Here is a 14,319-nt window from a genome sequence, read left to right as displayed (position 1 = left end):
TATATCCATGGCATTTGTGTACATGGTGTCCTTGACCATCAGTTCTAAGCAGATTTGGGTGTTTTTCCTTAGATTGTTGACATATGTGACAAAGGTCTTATGATTGTCTTTAGTAGAAGTAACCAATTTGGACTCCAAGTTAGTTTTGGAGGACTTCACTAATACCCTTATTTGCCTGTTTAGGCCAATGAGAGATTGCTTCTAATTTGGTAAATGTTCCTTCTTTGTCCTGGACAGCAATTTTTTCCTTTTTTTGTAGAGTTTATTTATAGCTGATGTGCACCAGACAGGTTTACTCTTCATTGAGGAGGAGGATTTTATCCTGTCAGGTATTGCTGAATCCATGCATTTATATTAATGGTCGTATAGTACTTTGCTGTAGGTTTGGACATTAGTGCCAGTTTCTACTGTTGGGGGGGGGGGCTTGTAAAGCTGTTTAGACCTTCCCTTAGAAGGTTGTAATCAACTTTGGAAAAGTTTTTTTGTTTAACCCTAGCTGGGGGTGGGGGGCAGGGGAGATGGTGACTTAAAAGGTGACTGCTTTGTGGTCTGATCTTACCAGGGATGATGACGCTGTGGGGATGCTGCAATGGTTTCCTATGTTAGTTAGTAAAAAGTCCAAGATGTTGTCACCTCTTGTGGGGTGGGGTGTCAACCAGCTGGTCCAAGGCATTGGCATTGATGAAGTCAAGGAATCTTTGAGCATCTGTGTTCTGGCTCGAGTAGTTCTTTCAATCAATGGTTGGTAGTTAAAATCACCCAGGTTTAGTGTATAAGGTTGAATCTTAATAGATCTGAGGAAGTCTGGATAGACAGCATGGGCATTCTGAGTCAACGTTGGAGGCCTGTAGATAACTATGATTTGAATAGGGGTCTTGTCAATGGTTAACTGCACCTGCAGTGTCTCCTGTGCATCATACTGTTTGACCAGTCTGGAAGTGTGCAAATCATTAATATACATTGAAGCACCACCTCCTTTTGCTTTGCTGCCCTTAGTTTGGTGTCTGTATATATGATAGGATGAGTAACCAGGTAAGGCTGGGGTGTATAAATAATTGTATCAAGGTGGGCATTGCTTAGCTGAAACAGGAGAACTGATAAACACAATATCATGTAATGTACTTCTTTGGTAACTAGTGCATCCACTATACTTGTAAATCATCTGTGTGTGTATAGCATATCTGCTAAACATGTTGATCTAAATAGCATATGCCATCTGTAGATCAGGATTCAAGTCCCACCTTTGTCTTTTAAGGATGACACCTAATAAAACTACTCACAAGGCTAAAACAACCTTGTGATTCAATGAAGCTCCATGCAAGAATATCCTTGGATCATGTCCATGTAGCATAGCAGCGTGCTTTGCATATTCATGAAGGCACACTGCTGTAACACTTACAAGGACATGATCCATGAATGAGTGCAAGGGGCATATTACAGCAGTGTCCACACATGTAACACAACCCCTGCACTCAGAAAATGCTGTTACGCCACTGTTAAATGTAAACAACAGTTGTTTGAGGACATACCACACAAGTGTTGAGATATTTGCAGAATGTCCAGAGTTTTGCCCACATATCTGGCCACCTGATAGTCTATAAATAAATAATCGAGGCTCATCTGACAAAGATTGTGGAGTTGTAAAACAGGAGATTAATTATATGAAATGTTCCATGCACCAAAATCTGATACCTGAATAGTAATGTTGTGTTAACCAGTGTTTCCCAGACTGTTCGATGTCAAAGTATGAATACACAGTATAAGAACTATCTGCAATGCATGAATGTCAGAATTACAAGGTCAGATTGTACAACCAAGAGATTATTAGGCAGAAAGTCAAACAAAAAGCAACAGTTCCTCAATGCCTCATTCTGATGAAACACAAACTTGTCGTATTTTATTGCACAAACAGGCATGGTTCGAATCCCGGGAATGGTATTAAGCTGTATGCATAACTTCACCCAGGAATATGTGAATATGTGTAAAAACAGTCAGGTAGTGATAACAGAAATTTCCTCCACGGTGTGCCAGGTAAAAGAAGGTATGTATTAGCTGTAAGAAGGCTGTACCTATACACTGTGTACAACACCCACTGTCCAACCCCAAGGCTGCAAATGACAGAAAGATAAGTACATACACCAAGTAGTCTCCTCTGATAAATGACCCTCAAGTATCACGCTGTCATGGCTAGTGGTCGCTGCTGCCAACACCCAGCATAACTGATAGATATCAAGGCAGAGTATGGCAGTAGCACACATACACAGTATGAATACACATATGTCACCTTGACTATTTGAATATGGGTAGAAACAGTCAGGTGGTGTTAACAGAAATTTCCTCCACAGGTCTGCCAGGTAAGGGAATGTTCATATCAGCCTTAGAAAGACATTATTAATACACTGTGTGCAAACATACCACTGCCCAACCCAAGGCCATAGGTAGATGTAAAGTGAGGTCATATCTGGAGAGTAATGAGTGGAGTAATGATCCTTACAGTTGTGAGCAATTGAAGCTTATAGAGTTGTTAATTGACATCTTTCTCTCTTCCCCAGCCTATCTGCACCAATAATCTATACACATATATCAGCGGGTATGTTTTTCACCAAACCTAATTTTGGGACATGTGTCCTATTGTTCTACAAATATTTAAACATTTGATTATTAATGTTCCTTGTTCAAATACTATCACTGGTGGCCTGTTGCTATTAATGTAACACGCATGCTGTTATAATGTCCACTGTGGTTCCATATATGCACGTGTTCTGTTTGCTATCCAGCTGCTTCAAATCCATTTTATGGAGTCAATTGGAACACCCATGCATGCTGTTATAACTAATCCTGGAATGTGTTGTTCATGACTAACCAACATATGTTGTAAAACATCAACACCATAGCATGTCTGGGAAGACCAATCCCAGTGGATCTGCATGTCTTGCCTCATCTGGCCAAGGGACCGGGCCCTGGCACTTCTGGGTGGAACTGCCTCAGGGGATGGGGCCTGCCCCCGCACCCACCCTGTGGACAGGACACCATCACCCGTAGTCAGGTCCAGAGTTTGGTGCATAGTGAGCCCCAAAGAGAGTTTGGAGATCAGCTACGGCAGCTTGAGGGCCATGTGGTGTATCTTGAGAGTCAGCCCGCCCCTCCTGCTCAGCCTTCAGCACAGCCACATTTGGGCCAATTAAGGTGCAGTGGTGACTGCCAATGGGTGGGAACCTCAGTCCTGCTATATCCACTGGGGGCTCATGGGCATCCAATTCCCAACCACCCTCCCCGTCCAAGATGTTTACCCCCCACATGTGTCATATACCACCCCTGTCTGCTGTCTGTCATGTCTATCTTCCTACCCAACTTACCTCCCCAATTATACCTACTATCCTTCCTCAACATCATGCCCTCACCTAAAAAAAAGGGCAATCTGTTCCCCAAAAAAATTTATGCCCCATACATAGCTGTCTGTTTTGCACACGTATCCACTGGACACATGTAATCTGGTCCAATTGGCTTGACAACGCATTATTGTTGTCCTCATCCCTCTCTCAGGGGTTTGAGTGTCCAAATTTACCTCCAAATTTTGTACAAGTGCACAGTTGTTGCTGTAGAAGAAATGGACAGCTATGTCCCTTCCCTAATCCTGTCCTACACATCCCAAGATATCTTTCATATTGTTTTTCCCTCTGCATGCCCCTTTTTTTAACCACTGTCCTTTCGCCCCTTTTTTCTTTTCTTTTAATGAAATTTGGGTGGGGGTAAGTGGGAATAAGCAGCAGTAAGCAACAGTAAGTGAATTTGCACAATGCTAAGCTATACCTACACAGTGTAAACATCTGTACGGTAAAACCTGTATTGGCATCACTTACCATCATGAAAACCTGCTTACAACTGCCTTAATTGCCCTGTCTCCATCAGTCATTGTTATGCCCAGCAACAAAGACTTGAACTCAGGACCCTGTACACACTAGACAGAGCAATGTACCACTACACCATCTGAACTGTAGGAATCTTTGTTGTTTTTTTCAAATATATCATTCAGTACAGGTATCGAACAGTAGGGAAAGCACAGTGGAATCAGTCATGTTTCTATAAATAAATATACACATTTAAGATATGTATGGTGAGATAAATATGAGAAAGTATATACAACTATTTATAGAGATATACATATAAAATATCTACATGTAAAATATATACAAATATATATATATATATATATATATATATATATGTGTGTGTGTGTGTGTGTGTGTGTGTGTGTGTGTGTGTGCTCATAACATGTAGTAGAGTCATACCTCAGCACCATACCTCTCAACCTCTTACCACAATAATTCTAACCAATGGCTGTGAAAATCGGGGTACAATGGGCCAAAACTAGGGACATAATATAAATATTGCTTCTATAAATGTAGAATGTTGCTAGAGTAACAGGGTAATGTTCTGAAGAATGTGAGTTCAGAAAATGAAATGTATGTCAACACTTGGAATCCTGACATCATCACACTGATGTACCAGAGAAATGCAATTAATGTGTGGAACAGACCAGAAATATGAGCAATAAACCTTGACATTCTGACACAATCTGGCCAGTTGAGAGGTATGCTCAGAGCTCCTTGGTGCAAGGAATCTGGACCAAGTCTGACAAAGTGGAGGGTGGAAGCCATGAAAATAGGGACATATTTCAAATACTGGAGTAGATAAGCTGAAACAGTTGCTACAGTAACACCTTCCTTTCTGTTCTAACATATATTGACTGATATAGCACAAGTTCAAAACCCAATTACTTCCCACTATTTATTGACTTAAATCCTCACATCATCCCACTGATGTGTCAGAAATACACAACAAGTATGGGGGCCAGGCAGCAGTACATGCCACAAATATCTGGACATAACACTTACATCTACCCCCTCCCTACACAGGCCAAATAACATATTCACAATACACTGCTGCACAATCCTGACAGTCTGTCAACAATCGCCAGAAATACACAGCCTCCCAACGTACAGAATCCCACAGAATGTCCAGGCTTTGTCCTCATATATAAAGCCTCTTACACATAGCATGGCTGGCAGTCTGATACATCACTGGGATGATATCAGGAATGAAGTCACTAAATAATGATATACCATACCTATCCACCTCTTACTGCATGACATCTGGACAAAGTAGGACATATTTGGGGACAGAGGCCCAAACACATGGGCATCATTGACATATTGTTGTTATAAACTGAGAAAGTTGCTGGTGTAACAGGGTTTGTTGTAACATATCCGTTCCGAGGGATATGAAGTCAGAAACACAAATGGATGTTTACTGTTTACTGACTGCAATCCTCAGAGTAAGCTACTGAATTTCCAAAGGCTAAAATATGTAACAAACCAAATATGTGTCCCAACTATGGCCAGTCTGAGGATAGCCCTACAGTTGAGAGTTATGTCAACCACATAATACCATCATAGTCCCTATGTCTGGAACATTCTACCCCAGATTGTTGGGCTGTCTCCAAATACCTTTAAATACCTTAAAAGCAGTATTTCCAACTACCGGCTGTGATGCTGTTTGTCACATACCTCCACGACGTCCTCCTCACAGGCAAGGTAAAGGGCCAATGCCCACATGAAGTACTCAGTTATAGGAGTGTGTTTCCATGCAACTGGCTATTGCAATGATACCACAGCTATCCTACATGCAATTACCAATTGGTGTACAGGCCACCAGCTGGCCATGAGCATTAACTACAAAAGGCAAGCTGCTGCCTATGAAAAACAGATGTATACCCTACATCCTGGAGAGAGAGAAAGAAACAGACAGAAAAAAAAAACAGACAACAGCAAGCAGGATATAACCACCTATACTTGAAAAAAAGAGGTATGTCAAACAAGTATGCATGTAATAGATTGCAGCAGTGGTATGTAATAATAGGAAATAGAAAGTTTAACATATATGTCTCAACAAGACTTGCTATACTGATATATTGCTGATCAGAACCTATGGCCACAGCATTTGTGTCTGTCTGCAGTGACACAGAATACAGCTCAGGCCCCTGAGTCATCCCAGGGAAAGGATGGCTCACATTTGACTACTACTGGAGTGTGTTTTGAACAATACTGACTGTGACACTGCTAGGCCAGTTACTTCCACAGCTATATCATCTGGACCAACTGTCTTTCCATTCTTAAACTGCTTCATAGCTATCCTTATTTCCCCCTTGATACTCTTGCACTTCCTGATTTACCATACCCTCATCATCCAACCATCTCTCTCTCTCTCACACACACATTCGCCTCATTCAATAGCTCATCAAAGTACAATTTCCATCTGCTCTACACACTCCTTGCTTGTGAGTACATCTCCACCTATACCCTGTATCACCCTTATTTGATGAACATCCTTCCTAGCTATGTGCCTATGTCTAGCCAATTGTTACAGGTCCTATCCTCCATCCTTCATGTCCAACCTTACATACAACCCTTCAGATGCCCCATCCTTAGCCTTTGCAACCACTCTCTTTGCCATCCAACCCATCTCTCTATACTTCTGTCTACTTTCTTCATCTCAATAATTTAAATTCCACACCAACAAATAAACAATGTAGAGCAGCAACCAAGCCAAACAACAGGAACCGCAGGCAGCAAATACCACTCACAACAAAATGTTTTACCTAGGTTTCGTCCTTTATTTTAACCAGACTTCTTCAGAAACAAACAAACCAAAAACATGGTCAAGTCAAACCTTAAATACACTCATGTTAATAAAATCAAAATCAATTATCCAATAAAAGCATACCCAATTAACCTGCCCTATAACCAATTAAAGGTATAAATGCAAAAGAAAAGAAACAAAAAAGAATACACTTACAAGTTCATATTAAAATAATAAAATATAGACAATATACAGTTACAATCAAACATATATATATATATATATATATATATATATATATATATATATATGCATAAAAAATGAATAATAATAAATAGTAAAACATGTGTGATAAAATAGTAAAGTGTGCCAAATAAAGCACCTTAAGCACTAACATTTACCCCAAAAGGTGTCTTAAGTTCAAGATGGGAACAATACTGATATGATCATTAATGCCAGGAAATATGGTGGCATCCAATGTTAACTGCCACTTCATTTCACTAATGTCAAGGTGGACATCTAAGACGCCCCCTCGACTATCCTTTTGGATATGTTGTATAACACAAAACTTAAATTGGTGCCCACCATATTGTTGTATATGCCTGGCCAAAGCATTAGTATTTTTCTTATGCCTAATATCCGATACATGCTCACTAATCCTGTCTCTAAATGCTCTACAGGTTTTTCCCACGTAAAATGCTGGACACTGACAACACTTAGCCAAATAAACTACATTTTTAGTATGACAATCATAATGCCCATGAATGTTAATAAACATGTTGGCCACAAACACCTGAGAATGCGTGGGTATGATGTAGCCACACATACTACATCTTCCACACTTAAAATTACCAAATGGTCTGTTCTGATTAAGTGCTTCACTACCACCCCAATCACTCCTTTCCAGGATTTGCTTGGAAGACTTGCCTTTTCTATAAACAAATTTGGGAGGATTACTCAGTTTTTCCCAAACCATATTATCTAACTTAAGCAATCTCCAGTTGTTATGCACAATATCTATTATGTATTGGGTATCATAAGAATAAGTGGTAATAAAATACAATTCTGATGCATTACTTGCATTGGTTTTCAAGCCATCATTTTCTCCATTGTTTACAATCCCACCTACACTAACTTCATTAGAATTGACATGGAATGTGGCAATGGTCTCCGTCCCTGTTGGTTCTCCACTAATTATCGTGGTTAGTAAGGCCTTATATATACCATCATGCCTTTTTCTAATGACTTCATCACTTATTACTCCACACAAATCTATGAGATATCCTCTTTTTATGAACATACCCTTAATAAACTCTACCTCCTTCAAAAATTCAAATTCATCACTAACCATTCTGGCTGCTCTGACCATTTGGCCTTTAATAATGCCTTCTTCTGATGCTCAGGATGCCAGCTAGAATAATTTAAATAAGAATTCGAAAAAGTAGGCTTTCTGTAGATGTTAGAAGCCAATGACCTTTTAACCCTATCAATTTTCAGGTTAACATCCAAGTAGGACAATTCATCCTTACTATATGCATGGGTAAACTTCAGAAAGTTGACAGTGTTGTTTATGTATTCGATGAACAAACCAATTTTCTCAACCGTGCCCTCCCACACTATAAAAATGTCATCCAGAAAACGAGTGTAATGTCGAATGTATGTCATAAACCCACTAGAAAAAACATATTCCTGTTCCCAGAAGGACATAATATGATTTGCATAAATGGGGGCACAAGCCGCCCCATTGCTACTCCTGTAGTTTGTTTAAAATAATGCCCTTCAAAGAATATATAATTATTGTTCAAAACAACCTCCATCAAGGTTAAAAACAGATTAACACGATCTTGGTCATACAACCCAGTAGTCAGTAATTGATTTTCCAACCACTGTAAACCTGTATCAGTAGGAATAACCGTAAATAATTTACAGACATCTATAGTCAATAATACGGTGTGTTCACTAATCATAAGTAGCTTCAAATCTTCCAAAAAATGCCAGGAATCTCTTGTGATATAATCAAATTTCTTGATACCCTTCTGCAAATGAAAATCCAGGAATTTACTTATAAAACATGTCTTACTTCATTTCCCATCTACGATTGGTCTAAACTTAATGTTATCCAATCCTTTATGAATCTTTGGTATACCAAAAATTCCACTTATCATTGGATAATCATTCTTTAAATAATAATACTCAGTCTCATCAATTTGCCCCTGTGTTAGCAAATCTTCAATTAGCAGATCAATTTTAGAATAAGCTATGTTAACCTGATTTAAACTACTTTCCTCATATGCGTCATCATTTAACATAGACAACATGTGATTAATATAATTATTTTTGTCCATGGTAACAGTGCCACTACCCTTGTCAGGTTTCATGAACCTGATTGTATTGTCATTGACCAACTCATTCAAACAATTTCTTTCATCAATATTTAAATTATTGGTCATATCAAATACCTTTCGTTTAGCGTGATTTCTACTTCTGGACATATGATGTCATATGTCCAACTCACAAATTTTTTCATATAATGCCACTGTGCTAATTAAAGGAGGGTTAAACTTACTAGGTTTTTTCAATATTTCACTGCATGATACTGTTGTGTCCTGAAATACCAACCTCAGATTCATTTTCCTGGTAAACATTTTTAAATCGATTAATATCTCATTTAGTTTACCCCTGACAACAGGCACAAAGGAAAACCCTTTTGCCAACAATTGAACATGTCCCTCTGTTATTTTTTTGGAAGAATAATTATATACTCTATAATCCTCAAATGCATTAGAAATAACTACTGGATGACCCGTTAATGTAAAATTCTCGTGCTCATGTCCAACATCAATAGCCTCACACAATTGAGATATTTGCCCATCACTAATTGCATCGGCAATAAATGATTCAACATTATTAACATAAATTGAATTCACTAAAAAGGAAGAAAAAAGTTGTCCATTATTTGAAACACATTCACATCCAGTAGGAAAAGCTAATACTGATACAGAACATTCATCAACAAACGTATCCGCAGGCTTACAACTGTGAACCGTTGATGTATCACCATCGTCCACCACATAGTCACCATTAGTCATATATTCAGGGTAAATGCTCAAGTTCTCCAATGAATCTTCTATTTTACTTATGTTGGAATCATGGAATAGTGAGATACTATCACCAGATGCATTAATGTTACTCAGATGAATAGTAGCTTCCGAATTGGTTGTTAAATAATGGTCGCCAGCTATAAAAGTAACACTTTTTGTTTCACCAACATCATAGTGTTGATTACAAGAACTAATTAGTACATAATGCATCCGTTCAGAAAAATCATCATCAATCTGACTAAAAAGTTCTTCCTGTACAGTATTTTCATTTGATAATGTCTCACCTGCTACAAGAGCATGTCCAAAACTCTCACCCATTACCACCTGTTCTGGGCTACATACCGCTGCTGCTGAGGATAAGTCCAATTCTCCTTCGGTCTTGCCCCTGCCTGTGATATTCGTGGGAATCATCACTTTGATGCCTTTGATTACCTTGTCTGCGATTTCTCAACCTTTCGGAATGCCTTGGGCCTCCATCTAAAGGTTATTCCGCCACATTAGCCCGTCTCTTATATTCATCCGGCTTCTCCGTCATTTCCTGTCCCGCCTCTGATTCATGATTGGTTGAAGTTGTGCGGTTACCACGGTTACCTAAGGAAAGTGGATAAACTCTCCTGTTGTTATATTCATTAGTGTCTCGTACAATTTTATTAGATTTCCTTTGGTGAATTAACGAACAACTGGAATCAACACTTGCCAACATGCTGGTATAATTGGTCACATAATAATCAAAATTAAGATCAGCTAAAATAGCTTCATTCTCGACTTCTAATTCAGCCATATAATGGGGAATTAACTGATCGTTATACTTAATCATAATATTCATTAGGTCTAAACCTGTCCGATCATATAATTTGTGTATCTCCTCAATCATCTCTTCATTCCTTTCAATACCATTAGGATACTTCCATGTGCGCAATCCACTCGGAACCATACCAATTTCAACATGTTTGTGTAAATAGCAGTTTTCAATTTGTAACTTTTTCATATTGAACAATTTTTTCTCAAATTCTTTCAGACGTTCAGTTAGTGATTTGTCAACTTTTTTAGCACCATCTTTCAACACACTATCGTACTGAAAGTCATGTTTATTAACTTTCCATTGCATTTTGTCCATGCCAACACAATTGTTCACGTTACGCCCTTTTTGGGCTCTCTCTCCAGTAGTCACCTCACAAGATCCCAATGCCGAACTCGTGACTGACAATACCCTTGGTGTAGGTTCGGTTAAGGGAACACCAAGGCTCCCAAAATTTCCACTTTGACTAGCAACACATTGTTGTTTTTCCACTAGCTGCTTAATTTGCAAGGTATGCTCAGACAATTGTAAATTAATACGCTCCAACAGTCCCATGATGTCTGAATTCGATTCCGCGCTCTCCATCACAACAATAATTTGAATTCCACACCAACAAATAAAAAATGTAGAGCAGCAACCAAGCCAAACAACAGGAACAGCAGGCAGCAAATACCACTCACAACGAAATGTTTTACCTAGGTTTCATCCTTTATTTTAACCAGACTTCTTCAGAAACAAACAAACCAAAAACATGGTCAAGTCAAACCTTAAATGCACTCATGTTAATAAAATCAATATCAATTATCCAATAAAAGCATACCCAATTAACCTGCGCTATAACCAATTAAAGGTATAAATGCAAAAGAAAAGAAACAAAAAAAGAATACACTTACAAGTTCATATTAAAATAATAAAATATAAACACTATGCAGTTACAATCAAACATATATATATATATATATGCATAAAAAATGAATAATAATAAATAATAAATAGTAAAACATGTGTGATAAAATAGTAAAGTGTGCCAAATAAGACACCTTAAGCACTAACATTTACCCCAAAAGGTGTCTTAACTTCAAGATGGGAACAATACTGATATGGTCATTAATGCCAGGAAATATGGTGGCATCCACTGTTAACTGCCACTTCATTTCACTAATGTCAAGGTGGACATCAAAGACGCCCCCTCGGCTATCCTTTTGGATAGTCAACCTACACCAAGGGTATTGACAGTCACGAGTTCGCCATTGGGATCTTGTGAGGTGACTACTGGAGAGAGAGCCTAAAAAGGGAGTAACATAAACAATTTTGTTGGCATGGAGAAAATGCAATGGAAAGTTAATAAATATGACTTTCAGTATGATAGTGTGTTGAAAGATGGTGCTAAAAAAGTTGACAAATCACTAACTGAACGTCTGAAAGAATTTGAGAAAAAATTGTTCAATATGAAAAAGTTACAAATTGAAAACTGCTATTTACACAAAAATGTTGAAATGGGTATGGTCCGCATGGATTGCGCACATGGAAGTATCCTAATGGTATTGAAAGGAATGAAGGGCTGATTGAGGAGATACACAAATTATATGATCGGACAGGTTTGGACCTTATGAATATTATGATTAAGTATAACGATCAGTTAATTGCCCATTATATGGCTGAATTAGAAGTCGAGAATGAAGCTATTTTAGCTGATCTTAATTTTGATTATTATGTGACCAATTATACCAACATGTTGGCAAGTGTTGATTCCAGTTTTTCGTTAATTCACCAAAGGAAATCTAATAAAATTGTACGAGACACTAATGAATATAAGAACAGGAGAGTTTATCCACTTTCCTTAGGTAACCGTGGTAACCGCACGACTTCAACCAATAATGAATCGGAGGCGGGACAGGAAATGATGGAGAAGCTGGATGAATATAAGAGACGGGCTAATGTGGCAGAGTCCCCTTTAGATGGAGGCCCAAGGGGTTCCAAAAGGTTGAGAAATCGCGGACAAGGTGGTCAAAGGCATCAAAGCGACGATTCCCGCGAATATCACAGGCAGGGGTCAAGACCGAAGGAGAATTGGACTTATCCTCAACAGCAGCGGTATGTAGCCCAGAACAGGTGGTAATGAGCAAGAGTTTTGGACATGCTCTTGTAGCAGGTGAGACATTATCAAATGAAAATATTGTACAGGAAGAACATTTTAGTCAGATTGATGATGATATTTCTGAACGGATGCATTATGTACTAATTAGTTCTTGTAATCAACACTATGATGTTGGTGAAACAAAAAGTGTTAATTTTATAGCTGGCGACCATTATTTAACAACCAATTTGGAAGCTACTATTCATCTGAGTAACATTAATGCATCTGGTGATAGTATCTCACTATTCCATGATTCCAACGTAAGTAAAATAGAAGATTCGTTGGAGAACTTGAGCATTTACCCTGAATATATGACTAATGGTGACTATGTGGTGGACGATGGTGATACATCAATGGCTCACAATTGTAAGCCTGCGGATACGTTTGTTGATGAATGTTATGTATCAGTGTTAGCTTTTCCTACTGGATGTGAATGTGTTTCAAATAATGGACAACTTTTTTCTTCCTTTTTAGTGAATTCAATTTATGTTAATAATGTTGAATCATTTATTGCCGACGCAATTAGTGATGGGCAAATATCTCAATTGTGTGAGGCTATTGATGTTGGACATGAGCACGAGAATTTTACATTAACGGGTCATCCAGTAGTTATTTCTAATGCATTTGAGGATTATAGAGTATATAATTATTCTTCCAAAAAAATAACAGAGGGACATGTTCAATTGTTGGCAAAAGGGTTTTCCTTTGTGCCTGTTGTCAGGGGTAAACTAAATGAGATATTAATCGATTTAAAAATGTTTACCAGGAAAATGAATCTGAGGTTGGTATTTCAGGACACAACAGTATCATGCAGTGAAATATTGAAAAAACCTAGTAAGTTTAACCCTCCTTTAAATAGCACAGTGGCATTATATGAAAAGATTTGTGAGTTGGACATAAGACATCATATGTCCAGAAGTAGAAATCACGCTAAACGAAAGGTATTTGATATGACCAATAATTTAAATATTGATGAAAGAACTTGTTGGAATGAGTTGGTCAATGACAATGCAATCAGGTTCATGAAACCTGACAAGGGTAGTGGCACTGTTATCATGGACAAAAATGATTATATTAATCACATGTTGTCTATGTTAAATGATGACGCATATGAGGAAAGTAGTTTAAATCAGGTTAACATAGCTTATTCTAAAATTGATCTGCTAACTTAAGATTTGCTAACACAGGGGCAAATTGATGAGACTGAGTATTATTATTTAAAGAATGATTATCCAATGATAAGTGGAATTTTTGGTATACCAAAGATTCATAAAGGATTGGATAACATTAAGTTTAGACCAGTCGTAGACGGGAAACGAACTAAGACATGTTTTATAAGTAAATTCCTGGATTTTCATTTGCAGAAGGGTATCAAGAAATTTGATTATATCACAAGAGATTCCTGGCATTTTTTGGAAAATTTGAAGCTACTTATGATTAGTGAACACACCGTATTATTGACTATAGATATTTGTAATTTATTTACGGTTATTCCTACTGATACAGGTTTACAGTGGTTGGAAAATCAATTACTGACTACTGGATTGTATGACCAAGATCGTGTTAATCTGTTTTTAACCTTGATGGAGGTTGTTTTGAACAATAATTATATAGTCTTTGAAGGGCATTATTTTAAACAAATT

This window comes from Protopterus annectens, chromosome 5.part0 (assembly GCF_019279795.1).
Source record: "Protopterus annectens isolate FY-2018-M chromosome 5.part0, PAN1.0, whole genome shotgun sequence".
NCBI classification, from domain to species: Eukaryota; Metazoa; Chordata; order Ceratodontiformes; family Protopteridae; genus Protopterus; species Protopterus annectens.
Note: the sequence above shows the minus strand (reverse complement) of the source record.